At 39.7% G+C, this 12459-nt stretch overlaps 1 long non-coding RNA gene across 2 annotated transcripts in view; it reads right to left on the reverse strand.

Moving 5' to 3' along the window:
• Positions 1–262: 262 nt before the first annotated feature.
• The window catches only part of LOC144781492 (uncharacterized), a 61720-nt gene continuing 49523 nt past the window's right edge, over positions 263–12459 (reverse strand). For both annotated transcript variants that reach the window (XR_013600999.1, XR_013600998.1), the window contains 2 exons: positions 782–865; positions 263–390 (listed from right to left, as the gene is read on the reverse strand). This is a non-coding gene — a long non-coding RNA (uncharacterized LOC144781492). The remainder of the gene's footprint in view (positions 391–781; positions 866–12459) is intronic.

The following is a 12459-nucleotide window of genomic DNA, read 5'->3' on the forward strand; positions in this document are numbered from 1 at the left end:
AAATATGCTAAACCACTAAAACAAAGTTTGAGTTTTATATTAATATACATTAAATATATTCCAATATAATTGTGTTACATACAATGAGAATAATTAGATGATAATACTGGAATTTCAGAGATGACATTTAAAAAGCAACATTCAATCAATATTTAGGGATACCTTATCATCCAAAGGTTTCAAAAAACAACATTCTCGAAAACCCAATTGGGTGTATGTTTAGAAAAACAAAATGTTGCATTTTTATAAAAAGGTACCTAGATTTTCTTCAACAGCATTTAAAGCAAATCTTGTTTCTTGCTTATTCCCTTTCTTCAATTCCATAACTGTCATAATGGAAAATGTCATACCATCCTCAGTCTGTTGGATCCTTTCCAACCATTCTTCAACCTGTGCAAATAAGGTTTTATTTAACATGAACATCTTTGAACATCTCCAATAAATGCACCTTTCAAATTGGAAATACATGTTTAATGCATATTCTTACAAGAAAGCTTTTGACAATAATTGGCTTTTGCAGATATTTCAGGAGCCAAATTGCTTTCAAATAATATAAAACTTGCAAGTGCTCCTGAACACTTAATTCACTGCTGCTGATCACTTTTTGCATAACACTGCCGAAATCCTTATTTACTACCATCAAAATCATGAGACATTCTCCAGATGGCTTCGCTTGACATCTGTGTCTTTTACAGCTACAGTAAATTAGGAATTAATTTGGTTAACTGTTTAGAGCAAAAACCTACTTTATAAAAGTCAAAAAATCAGTGTTACAACTTACATTCCAAGAGGTTTATCACATTGCATTGTCTCTTCTTCTCCAAGCTGTGCATCTTCAGGTTCTGCTTCACTTGGTTGGTAATGTCTAAAAATTAGAAAAATGCAATATTTGAAACTTGAACTGAGGAACAGAGTAAGTTATAATCCAACGTTTTCTTGTGACAGATAGGAAATGATGCATAGAAAAGTCCAACCAAATGAGGTAAAAGGGTGGTTTTATTTTGAGATTGTTATGAGCATAAAACAATATATAACCACAGAGGAGAGAAGAGCAAATATTACTGAAAATGTAAACTTTACTTACAGCTTACACATAATTATTATGAATCAAAATGTATATTTTTCTTACAATGAAAGTGAGTTGTCAGACTTTCTATCAATAGAGCCTCAATTTGACTTGAGCAGAGTGATTACATTTCTTGTGTTAGTTTCATCAAAGAGTTCCTGAAGATTCTCATTTTGGAACACCCTTCCATGATGAAGATGTGAGACAACCGAATCTTTAGCTTCCTTCACAGCTCCCTCTACCACCTCTGAGGAGCGGCTCTACATGCATCTTCTCATCAAGTGAGCAGCAAGGGAGAATGAACTTTTCAAGCAAATTCTGCAAACCAGAGGGATACACGTTTCTGAAAAATACTAACCCTGGGCGTAGTTCGCGAAGTACACGTAGCTACGCGTAGTGCACTTCGCACTACGCAAACTATGCTTAGCACTACGCACACTGCATAGTACCCTGTTCACACTGTGGAAGATGACGTTTTCAATGATTGCATAATGCGGATAAGCATCCAGCACTGTGCAATCATTGAAAACAGCATCTTGCACAGTGCGAGCTGTAGTTTTCTGCCGCTCGAGTAGATTTTTCTCGAGTGGCAGCTTTCTCAACGCGGACTGGTAGTTTCTCATCGCGAGCAGTCGCGAGCATACGCGACCACTCGCAATGAGAAACCTGACCTCCCCGCGTTGAGAATCTCGCTGGGAGGTTTATTTTCCACGCTCGCAATCGGCAGCTTGATGTTGCTGATTGCGAACGAGGAAAAAGTCTCGCCGGGATGTCATTTTGCTTGCTCACGGTCACCAACTTGACGTTTAGGACCGCGAGCAAGCAAAAAATTACCACTGCACTACGCTACGTGTGTTTGCACTGTGCTACGTGCAGTTCGCGTGTTGCGAAGTAGTGGAAACTTCGCAAACTACGCAAGCGTAGCGTAGTGCTTTGCCCAGGGTTAAAAAATACATGAGATTGTAGTAAGCATTGTCGGTCTTTTAGGTTTTCATCATTGTTATAATTTTAGGTGGCAATTGAAATATTCGAATACACAATCTGCTGTCATTTGAAGATTTATAAATGATTTTTAATAGATACTTGATATAATCTTAGGTTCCTACCACACAAAGAACATTTGTATTATATTGCTATTGCTCATGGTCAATTATTTTTTACAGACTGTGCTCTACTGAATTCAAGTTAGCATTTATTTTAGTTTATAAGAGGAAGGCTATGAATATATAAGCAGGACGAGCACTGTGGTTTTTGGCTTTACTTCATAAAAAATTGATCCACTGCATACAGTGGCTAGCTGTCTTTGAGTTTCCAATCTTCAAGATATCTTTCCAAAAGGAAATGTTTAGCTACAATATAGGTTTCATTTAATTTCCTTTATGACTTTCTTCAGATAAAAACAAATCCATAAAAGAACAAACTCATTGGAATATTAAAAACACAAAATTGTGATATGTTAAAAAGGAAACACATATAAGTTCAATACAATGCAAAGATATTAAAATACAATCATACAGTGTTCCTCCAATTACAAGCTCTAACAGCAGTTTTTACAAAGGCCCCCACACAAATTATTAACTCCTCCTTCAATTTAGGACGGGTCCTGTATGCTTCTCTATAATCTACATAGAAACGCCTCTTAAGAAAAGGAAGGAACAGTTTTGTATATTGCATATAATAAATGCAAAAAAATAAGAAATGCAATAGGGTTTGGCCTGAGCGGCCATCGCATGGACAAGGAGCGAGATGAAGGTTAGCTTGAAAACTCAGAGGGAAGCATAATAAGTACTGAACACTACCTGCCCTTAAACAAAATAGGAGACCACACTCCCAGCGGCCCATAGGTTTAGCTAGATAGACAGCCAGTAGATGGTCATTCTCAATGTTCAAAAACAAGGCCACACTCGGTTTACTGGACTCTTTGGCCAGCCTATCCTCACAATAGCACTTGTATAGAGCTGCCCGAAGCTCCTTTTTGCTTTTTTATGTAAATAAGCCCCGGGCGGTAACTGTGCCCCCTGCTTATTATGGATGAAGCCCCGTGGAGGAGGCGGTCCCAGGGACTGCAGGGGCCCCCGCGGGGCCCCACTAATTAATTGGACCCAAGGGCCTAAAGAAGTTTAAAGGGGCTTAAAGAAGCTTAAAGAAATGAAGTGCGGGAGACCGTTCTTTTTTTAAATAAAATTTGCCCGATTTTGCACACCCAGCACAAATTCAGCCTATTTCTTTTTAAATGCTTTTTTTGGCCCTAGGGGTCCTAGTGGGACCCCCTGAGCAGGCCTAGGGGGTCAGGGTGTTTCTACACTGCCCGCTTTTCTTGTTTTTTTATCCTTTTTTTAACTGATTTCTTGTGACTCAGTATTACCGAGTCACAAGATGGCTGCCAACACATTCTGGTTTGAAGTGTTGGCAGCCAATCAGAATGAAGCTTGTGCTCAGGAGGGCCCTAAGATATTGATATTTATATTTTTTGAATTTCTCATTAACTACTGAACGGATTTACACCATTGCACGCTTTCTGAACCAAGAGCTTCCTTTTTGCCAAATTTGGTGTAATTCCGTTCAGCAGTTTCGGGCTATAGCCGTGTCTAAAGTTCCTATTGAAATGAACATGTAGAAAACGCGTTTTGGGAACACCCTTTTTTCTCGGCCCCCTCTTGATGAATCACCCCGAAGCTTTCAAGACAGAAGCTGACCTGAGTGAACCATTAGTTTTAAAAATGTAGCAAAGATTCGTCAAACAGCACCAAAGATATTAGCAAAAGAAAAAATGTTTTTTGAATAGAAACAAGGTCCTAACTATAACTACTAACTGTCAACCGATATATATATATATATATATATATATACAGCCAAAAACCTTCTCCGTGGTAAGAAAAGCAATCCGGGCCACTTAGAAATGCAAAGCGTGTTTTATTCAATGGCTTTCTCGACGCGTTTCGCAGGTGAAACCTGCTTTATCACGAGACAGAAACCTAGCACCAAGTGCTTTTTAAATACAGTCACATGTTTGTTCAATTCACATCCATGGAAGACAGACTAGTCGGTATATCTGCGGGCTGAGTGTATGCACTGTTCGCTAATGTTAATTATGCATTTGCAGCTTGAATAATTCTAGTCCAGTTGATTTAATTTACTGCATTCTGCGTGTTAATCTAACGCATTTTGCAGCTTTTATTTTTGTCAATTATTTAGCTCTAGAGTAACAAACTCAGCCCGCAGATATACCGACTAGTCTGTCTTCCATGGATGTGAATTGAACAAACATGTGACTGTATTTAAAAAGCACTTGGTGCTAGGTTTCTGTCTCGTGATAAAGCAGGTTTCACCTGCGAAACGCGTCGAGAAAGCCATTGAATAAAACACGCTTTGCATTTCTAAGTGGCCCGGATTGCTTTTCTTACCACGGAGAAGGTTTTTGGCTGTATGCATAGGGACTCGCTATCCCATCCGAGGCCCGCCTTTGGGAAAGCGGCAGGGTTCTAAAGCGACTCGTCTGGTTGGATATATATATATATATATATATATATATATATATATATATATATATATATATATATATATATATATATATATATGTAGAAACGGCGTTCCAACAAGCACTCTGGTCCGGAAAAGAAACACCAGAGTCTGTACTTATGCCAAAACAAAGAGGTTTATTAAGGTCATAAACCTGTTGTGACGGGTTTTGCCATTACAAAGGGCTTGTTCACACGTTTTGGCATAAGTACGGATCCTGGTGTTTCTTTTCCGGACCCGAGTGCTCGTTGGAATGCCGTTTCTACTTTCATTGATCTTACCGGCTGCTCCGCCGGCACCGAGCCACCCCTACAAAGGCGAGGGATCTTCGGAAGGAGCTTTTGGTAAAAAAAAAAGATATATATATTAATGCACAGGGATTTGTATATCAAAGAAGCCCATGCACAATTGAGTGATAAACGTTGCTACACTAAATACACTGGAACAGAATTGAAGATAATGTATGCCAATTTTTACAACAAAAATTATCCAAATGGAAATCAGAGGGTCTAATCACGGGAAGAGAACACAAATTCCTAAAAAATGAGTACCCGGTAGTACCAACAATATACTTCCTACCGAAGTTACATAAAGATGCAAAGAACCCCCCAGGTCGACCGATTATATCCGCTAGAAATGGATGTCTGAAACATATGTCCCAATATGTGGATTTCTTTTTACAAAGTCACGTAAAAAATCTACCATCGTATGTGAGTGACACCAGTGATTTCCTCTACAAGATAAAAGATATCAAGTAGGAGAACAAATATCGACTGATAGTGTTGGACGTAAGCTCATTATACACGAGCATTGTACACTCTGATGGTCTGAATGCACTTAACTTTTATTTACAGAAATCCTTGAGTAACATGTCAAAACACAGACATATGTTGTTGGAGATGGTGGACTTTTGTCTAAGTAACAATGTGTTCATGTTTAATAACTTGATGTACAGACAATTGCAGGGTGTTGCCATGGGGGCCAGCTTCTCTCCCAGCTACGCGTGTCTTCACATGGGCTGGTGGGAGGAGCTGGTCCTCATGACTGAGCACCGGGAACCTATGGACTTGTTCATAATATGGGACGGGAATTTAGAGTCAGCAGAAAGATTTGTGCAAGACATTAATAGGAACAACCTTAACATGCAATTTACTGCCACCATCAGTAAGACATCAATCACTTTTCTGGATACAGAGGTATTTATTGAACAAAACAAAATTGAGACCAGACTCCATCGTAAACTAACTGCTGGGAACTCCACCCTACACGCTAAAAGCTCACATGTCAAACACCTTATCAATAGCATCCCATACGGGGAGATGTTGAGATTAAAGCATATCCACAGCAGGGAGAATGATCTGATGCAAGCCCAGAATGCTAGCAAAGTAAGATTTATAGAGAGGGGCTACTCAGAGAAAATAATCGATGCTGCCATCTCTAAATCGATGCAGAAAAGCAGGCTGGAACTCCTAACGGGAGGGTCTAATGTAACAACAGTAGGGGTGGACACTTTAGAAACCACACCTGAGTTCAGGATAATTGTTCAATACAGCTCCCAACACAAACAAATTGAAACCATTATCAATAGAAATTGGCCCTTGGTTTTAAGCGACCCAATAATAGGTAAATATCTTCCCAAAAGACCCTCTATAACTTATAGTAGAGGCCAATCTATGAAGGATGAGCTCTTCAAAACCAGTCCAGAGGTCTTGGAATCTAATAATTGGCTTCAGTCGCATGCAGGATTCTTCAATTGTAAAGTATGCAAAGCCTGTTTACAAGCGGTGAACAAAACTAGTTACCTTTCACCATTTGATTTGAAGGAGCACAAGATTAACAAGCTACTCACGTGTAAAACGGAGTATGCAGTCTATGTCTTGTCTTGTCCATGCAATTTGCTCTATGTAGGGAGCACCAAGCTCCCCGTTCACAAAAGGATCTTACAACACATTAGAGCAATCTGCAACCAAGACAATACTTACCCAGTGGCAAGACACTTCAAAGCCAAACACGATTCCAAAAGTAGTGAACTAAAATACCTTGTAATAGACTGTGTCCCTGGAAGTAGACGAGGCGGCAACAGAGAGGAGAAGTTACGCCGCCTCGAGACCCGCTATATATTAGAGTTAAATACAAAACATTCTTCGGGTCTTAATATTACAGAGGATCTATTTACATGTCTTTAAGGGTACAACCATATGGGTCATACACTGATGGAATCTGAATTTTAGGGAGATGTAGGCATATCTAATTTAATAATTTTTTATGGGTTTTAAACATTTATTAATAAATATTTATTTACAGTTTACATTTTACAACAGAACTTCTCATATGTATATATATAAACAAACTTTTTTTATCAATTTGATATAATGATAATGAATTCATTTTAGCCAATATTTAACCATTTTAAGGTTTTTATATATATTGTGGCATATTTATGAATCATTAACAGTGTATTTATGATAAATGGAATGGTGAGATATATGAGAGAAGATCTATTAGGCCCATTTCATAAGCAATATTGTAGATCTTACATACATCCCTAGCCCAACACCCATCTACTTTGATTCAGTGGGTATTTGCACTGATATAAGACCGTTTCAGAATACACCCACCTGTATTTGTAAAAGCACGATGCACTTTACTCCCATTAAGATGGCAAAAGTAACATTGGGGCTCCGATGTTACTCAACTGGTTTATTTTGCTCTTGTCCATCAATAAATGACAAAAGATAAAAAAGCTTCTAGAAGTCTTAAAAATTGAAAAAATAAAAAAACACATAACAGAAACATTGTAACTTATAAAGCTGCGTCTCAGAATAATAAGAAAGAATTGATTTTAAACACTTGCTTTTTGCACTATTATACACTTGTTCTTTCAGGATCATTGGTTTTATACGAAAAGTAGTTTTAAATATTATATGTTTCAGCCGGAATGTCAATAATGTGTTAAATGTAATTTGCACATAAGTAACTGCTTGTAGTTTTTTAACTGCGGAACTCTACTATTTCCATATGAATTGTAGGCTGAAACATGTGACTATCCAATGTGATTATTTAAACCAATGACCTGAGTATTGACTGTCTCATGTGATCAAGCGCTCTGGGCAGCGCGAAACGCGTCATGGCGATCTGAAGCACAAACAATAAAACTTCATTTGCACTTACTCTGGGTCCGTATCAGTTTCTGCAGCCTTCGTGATTCTGTGAAGACATCGGAAAATCCTTGGAATATATACATATATATCCAAAGAGCCTTCCATCCGAGGTTAAGGAAGAAGAGCAGCACAGCCAGGCACCGACGTTTTCGTAAGTATATTTTATTTTATCGATTTCACTATCAGTGCAGACAATAGACCAACGCGTTTCAGCCATAGCCTTCAACAGGGTAATATATCTTTAACCCACTCTACTTAACTATAGCTGAGGGCAAGTGTGCCTGACTCAAGGGCAGGAGAGTTGGAAACAGATTGCCGAAAAAAGGGTATGGGGCCAGCTTAGCATTAAAATCACTCACAGGCATATAGGATGTATGATGTAATAACGCGATCATTTAGGTCGGGGTACATTACATTGCTGTTTTTACAACGCAAGTCGTTACAACAACTTGCGCTGTAGGGCGCTGGACTTAGGAATGGTATGAATTACTATTACAACTCCAGCCTACGTACAGTAGGGAAGGTGTTGGAATAGCAAATCACACTATTCCTTAGTCTAGAACGCCCTCCAGTGCAAGTCGTGGTAACGATTTGCGCTGTAAAAGCAAAGATGTAAATGTATTGCGGTGTTCTGACCGTGTTGTTAAGGTCGTTTGCCTGCATATACCAACTGGGTTAGTGTTTGCATCCTTTGAATTTCTATGGGCAGTAACGTATTCAAAAAGGCTAATAAATTTAGTGGTAGGTTCTGTATAAAAATCATTATTATAAAAAATTAATCAGATATAGGGTCATACCCCTTTTGTATCTTATAACCTTTTAACATTATGAATTGGTACAGCCTTGACACAACACCCACCGCAATAGTCACCCATATGGCTAGACCACCAGAGGGCTGTTCCGTTTTGGGTGGTGGTGCAAGAATATTATGACACTCAAAGCCCTCGAGGTATATATCTCTGGTAGCCCAGATTTCCTGAAACATTAAAATATCACATTGCCTGATTAGCTGCAGCCCAACAAGTAATACTATCTTTGATTGTAGACCGGCCACGTTCCAAATAAGTATTTTCAGGACCTGGTTATCACAAGCCAAAGCCCCTTCTATGTCCGATTGAACTACCATTGAGGATGCACGCAATAAGCGTGGAGATGGTGGATCAGCTCCGCCGGCTATTATAGGCGTAAGTCAGTCCTGGGCTTCTAGGTCGGTCAACATCTCAAATTTGTTCTGGTCAGCAAAGGATTATGTGCCTCGTGTAATAGCTCCTGGGGTAGTTTGTAAAAAATAACCTAGAGGAAATGGCCAAATGTTAGTATGTCTAGGGGTCTCTTGTCTTAATATAGCCCTTACCAAAGAAGGTCTGCGGAAATGTATTACAATGCAATCCCCTTCGATGTTTTTAGCTGAACCACCACACCCCCCACTCTCTGTACTATAATTATCTCATTCATATTCATCACATCAAACTGTTTGTTGTTGCATAGCCAGTCAGCACATTTGTTACAAAGCTCTCCCCAGGACTTCTTATAATGTGCCTTAAGTGGAGGCCGTCAAGCCAACACCAGAACAGAAGGGCAGGCAACTGGAGGAAAATTCAGCATGACCGTGTTGGTTTTAAAACTAGTCCCATTTGGGAGTGATGGGTAACACAAGTGCTCTTACCAGAAGGTTCTGGGAAACAATTAGGTATAGAGTTAGGTTTGGTTTTTGGACTGGGGAGGGCAGAGGGGCCCTTTCGAACTAAAATGTGCGGGTTTTCACTACTTATGGGATTATGTGTTACCATGGTGTTTGGTGGCTGCCGATCAATCAATTGCATACATCTGCTAAAAGATACAGTTGAAGGAATGTCCAGCAGACAGTGATCCACATTGGCTTGATTCTTTGGGGCTAAAACGCTGATCAAGTGATTATCCCTACCCACCAGAGCATCCGTATTAGCAGCCATTACCCAATTGCAAAACCTGTCCATTAGAGTCTCTAGGTGATCCATCAGAGGACTGAGTTTCTTATCTATTAAATCACCAACCCGGGAGCATAATACATTAACAAGGGACTGCTCTATGTGTGATGTCTTAGGTTTATCTTCAGTCTGGGCTTGAGAGGATCAGGTTTCATCATTGTTCGATGGTTTGGCCATAGATTGTGAGCTAGGTGATGGCTGTATCCAAGAAGTTAGGTCACTTTGTGGTGCACCAGTGAGTGGGGGTTGCTTCCTTTTGGTACAAATAGGCTTTCCTCATGGTATTTTGGAGCCGTGATTGCAATGGGGACGGTCGTGATGTGTTGATTAATGAGAAGACCACACCCAGAGCCATCAGTACCACCAGCAGGGAGCTTGTGACCAGCCACGATAAACAAGGAGTCAGCCCATCTAGCATAGAAACAGATGTAACACCGCTACCAAGCACAGTCTGTGTCGCCAGGACAATCAGCGCTCCAGTAGTTTGATTTCAATAGTAACAATATTAACCACCCTCTCCAACTTGTTGTCAATAGTGACAGAGGGATGCAGGACTGTGGGTCCTATTCATTTCCCCATGGTTAATAATATGTAAAAGCAAATGTTCTCACCTAATATTGTCGTTAACTCAGCTGAAAGAGGGGGGGCCAAGCCCAGCCTTGTCAGACCGCGTACGGGCACAGACATGCCCGCTCTTGGCCCGGTCTTCACCCAGGCCATGCCTTGGCACGACCCACACACGTCCAGTGCTGCGGGAGCCCTGGCAGAATGATAAGGGTGCCTCCAGGCGCAAATGGCAATGCCAGCGGCGTCCTAATGCGAGTGTTCTTGGGGCGTGTAGTTCAGCCCCCCTGCTCCCTGTTACTCTGACTTGTTCTTGTTCCTGCACTGCGGGAGCCCTGGCAGGTAGATAAAGGCACCTCCGTGCGCAAACAGCAACGATAGTGGCGTCTTGCCGCGAGTGTTCCTGGGGCTTCTAGTTCAGCCCCCTTCTTCCTGTTACTCTGGCTTGTTGTATAGGTTTCTATTTAAGCAGTTCATGCCATGTGCTTTTTGCTGCAAAGGCTTCAAAGAACACAGTACATTTTACATCACAGTTTAGGGAACATAACAGATTGAGACATAATTTAACCTGCATAATATTGGTGAGATCAGTCTGCCCAAGAGTGTCAAATTTCAAGCTTTTGGCTCATAGTTCAGTGGCTTGAAATAATTTCTGAATGTACAGTTCATATTTTTAGTTTGCAGTGAAAACATCAAAGTACACCATACCTTTTACATTATAAGTCAGAAACCATAAGAGATAGAGACAAAATATTGCATAATATATGCTAGATCAGTCCGCCCTAGTGTGCTAATTTTCATTTCTTTCGCTCATATCTTGGTGGGTTTATTTGATTTTTAAAGCTATAGTCCATTTTGCTTTTTAGCAGCGAGGACATCAAAGTACACCGTGCCTTTTACATCATAAGTCAAGAGGATTAATAGAGACATTGTTATATGGCTGTTAGGGTCATTGTCGATTTTGCTAAGTTTTTTTTTTCTTTTTTTTTTTCAGTTCAGAAGAATTTTATTGAGGTAAATAGTATAAAAGAATGCAAGTTACAATATTAACAGTGTTATGATGAACATACATTAAAAGGTATGAGATGTAAAGGTGAGAAATAAATCAGTTATAATAAAACAAGATACAGTGAAAAACAAAAAGCAGTGGAATAATAATCAATTAGGCATAAAACATACTATACATGCAAATGAAGGTATATAGTGAATAGAAGGAAATTATGGAGGTTTTGCAACTTCTTGTTGGAGGGGAGTTATAGACAAAGAGCGCCTAGCATTCAAATCAAAGAAGGACGTAATGGGGTCCCATAGTTGTCTTCTTTTTGTGGCTAAAACTAGTGGATAAACAAAGGTTGTGTCCAATCTGTGGTTAGAATAAACAGCATACCACCATGCCTGATATGAAAGTTTAGTGTGATCTTTCCAAAGTTTAGTGATTTGCTGGAAGGCAACTGCTAATAGTAAGTCTATTATCTTGACGTTAGGTGTATGATGGACCCAAATAGGAGATAAGCTTCCTAATAAAATGTGAGTAACAGAAAAAGGGTGATTTGAGGAAAAGATAGTATTAATTTGGGACCAAACCTGAGTCCAAAAAGTATGAACTGGAGCACAGGTGAAGAGTGAGTGTACCAGATCTGCATGAGGTAAGGAGCATGTCCAACATGTATCAGAAGAATCTGAATGATATTTGCTAAGGGCAAGTGGCGATAATAAGAGTCTATTATAAACAAAAAACAAAGTCTGAGTGATGTTTGCAGCCTTAGAAGATTTGCGCAATTTAAGCCAAATTTTATCCCATATCTCAATAGACCATAGCATGAGCTCTGCTGCCATCATGCTGCTTTTGCGCACGTTACCACATGACTTTATTTTGCAAGACTCTGCTTTGTGCCTTTCACATGAGAACTGTCTGCTTTCTGCATTCTCTGCCTGTTCCTGGTGTTTAGTCTGAACACGAAGTGCAAGGTTGTTATTCTGTTCTGGTTAGCCCCTAGCACATAGACAAAAAATGCTAACACAACTGCACTGCTGGAAACTCATGCTTTGATATTACAGGGATGCATGTTGTTTAAACACACACTTGGAAAGAAACCTTTCCAGGGAGAAGAGCTATGCTGTTCCTATGATGTAAAACTTCCATCTACGCACTAAAGTATGGGGTCTGCTTACAAAGTCCAGA

The sequence above is a fragment of the Lissotriton helveticus genome, chromosome 9, assembly GCF_964261635.1.
Source record: "Lissotriton helveticus chromosome 9, aLisHel1.1, whole genome shotgun sequence".
NCBI lineage: Eukaryota > Metazoa > Chordata > Amphibia > Caudata > Salamandridae > Lissotriton > Lissotriton helveticus.